Source organism: Penaeus chinensis, chromosome 25 (assembly GCF_019202785.1).
Source record: "Penaeus chinensis breed Huanghai No. 1 chromosome 25, ASM1920278v2, whole genome shotgun sequence".
Classification (NCBI taxonomy): Eukaryota; Metazoa; Arthropoda; class Malacostraca; order Decapoda; family Penaeidae; genus Penaeus; species Penaeus chinensis.
Window position 1 is genome coordinate 1,967,511 of NC_061843.1, and position 2,500 is coordinate 1,970,010.

The following is a 2,500-nucleotide window of genomic DNA, read 5'->3' on the forward strand; positions in this document are numbered from 1 at the left end:
TTCGGGGGTTGGGGGATGGGCGAATGGTGTGGAAAAAAATGAAAAAAACAGAACAAAAAACTTGCCTTACAGTAACCGGAGTCATGAGATTGGAATGACGAGTTCCTATGGTTCTGCTCATAATTTTTTTTTCTCTCTCTCAATCCATATATATATATATTTTTTCTCTCTTCATTGTATACTGGGCTTATTGTCTGGAAAATGGCTTGACCAATGATAAAAAAAAAGGGATGAATACCATGTATACTGATGAAATGAAACCGAAAATGCCATGGGATGCAATAATGATAATGGTAAAAAAGTTTAAAAGATTAAAAATCATAGACATTTGGTAGAGGAAGAAACAGGGTTTACAGCAGTGATAAATTTTTATTATCAGTGTAAGTTTCATTTGTGTAATAATTAACCATGGCTAATGATACTTCAAAAGCGTTTACCTTATCATAATACGAGAGAAAACTAACTTGTCTTAGATGAATAATATAACCATAAGATGTTAAAGAACAATTTTATACATTATTCCCCTCCTCCTCCTCCCCTTGATAATAAAGTTACATTTTCTCACATTTTGCAGAGAATGTAGGGGCCACTCCTTGTATATTAGCCTAATCTTGAATTTAGTACATCTAATTTAAGGTAAATCCCATTTGGATGCATATTTCATGCCCATTGAATTATCAGGTATCAATATGGTATTGTGCTCTTTCCTCATGATTCATGCATATTAAAGTTGAAAAGTATTTAAGATAATAATGCATTCATACACATGACAAAATGACAAGTTACAAAAAACGGAAAGTTAAAGAACAAAAATAACATTAAAATAATTATATTTATAAAGTTCACACACACACACACACACACACACACACACACACACACACACACACACACACACACACACACACACACACACACACACACACACACACACACACAGACACACACACACACACACACACATACACATATTTTGTTAATAAAAAAAAGAAAATCCAATATTTTAAGTTCTTGGTCATACTGTACTTATTGAATACATTACAAGCATAAAGCCTTATAGTCATTGCTCAAATATTAATTTTTAGTATTGTTAGATATATCTCCTTAATATCTGTTTCTTTTGTTATTTGTTTTAAGCTCTTGAATTTGGCATTTGTAAGGAGTTATCTTACCCATGCATATCTAAAGATATTTGTTAATATTTCCTTTTTTTATTTTATTTTTTTTTGTGTGTGCAAATATTAAAGAAAAGGTTTCATGATTTCTTATATGGGAGATGTTTTTCTGTGCTATATTCAGCGCCTGTGAGATTCTGCAATTCCTTACATTCTGTGTCTCCGATATTATATTGTTGTCTTTTGTGAGTTACGTAGCTTTCACTGATAAAATTCAAATCCAATTACCCGGTATTCATGTATATGTTGTAGTACATTGTAGATCCAGTTAGTATTTTGAACTCTTGAAATTTTGGTTAAACAAAAATGTCTATTAAGTGAATTATACTGATTTTTAAATGTTTTTTATAATCTCATTCCCATTTGTGGGTAAAAATGAATGGATGAAAAATTACTCCACTATCCAGTCCATGAAGGTGCTACATATTTTCCATAAAAAAGAAAAAGAATTTCAAAAAAAAGAATAGGTCTGTAAGAAACGGAAAACAGTTTTTGCTGAATTAATAAGAAAAACTGACTTGGAAAAAAAAAAAAAAGACATCAGTGGAAATTACCTTTGTCATACAACAGTTTCATTCAGTTGACTCGGAACAAAACATATCGCATCTGCCTCTTATGAGAAAAATTACCCCTAGAATCTTTTGAATGTTTATGCAAAACAGCAGTGATACTTTTGTTGATAAATTGCATAATTGGATGGTTGGGTGACTTGTTGTCTTTGTCCTTTTGTGAGTCACGTAACTGTCATGTGCTTCTCTGAGTTAGCAAGGTGAAATTCCGAAACTTTGTATTTTTATTTTATTTGGCCATTTAAGAGGGCAGTTCACTTTCTGTTCCTGGTAAAATGATAAAAAAAAAAAAAAAAAAATGATGATAAGATATGCCTATACTGTCAGTGTAATGAAACATCTTTTTTCATTTTCCTTGAATCTTTTTAATGTGCTTATTATGCATGGAGGAGTAGAGCAGCTGCATATCTGAAATAAGCTAAGATTTTTATCTTTTATCTGTGTGTGCATGATGTGTTTAATTAATATGAATTAATACAAATGAGTCCCTTTAACAAAACAAAAAACAAAGAAATGTTTATTTTTTTGGCTCTGTGCTTATCATTTCATATGCCGTATTATTATATTTCATCAGAGAAACTCTGATATTTATCCCATAAGTTACGTATAATTCATTTATGTTACTGCCATTAGTTGTATTATTCTTTTCTTATTAACATGAAGCTAGTTTCTGTACTTATATACAGCTTTTACAGTTTACAATTCAAATTCTTTTTTCTTGGCACATAGATTATGTACTTGTTCAGCTAGTAGAGG

The 2,500-nt window shown here is 30.7% G+C and overlaps 1 protein-coding gene across 1 annotated transcript in view; it reads left to right on the top strand.

Moving 5' to 3' along the window:
* LOC125038494 (zinc transporter foi-like) overlaps positions 1–2,500 on the top strand; it is an 18,087-nt gene that overhangs the window by 14,537 nt on the left and 1,050 nt on the right. Inside the window, exon 10 of the mRNA XM_047631971.1 lies at positions 1–2,500. This exon is cut by the window's left edge and continues 973 nt beyond it; it is cut by the window's right edge and continues 1,050 nt beyond it. The gene's annotated coding sequence lies outside the window, so the exon portion shown is untranslated.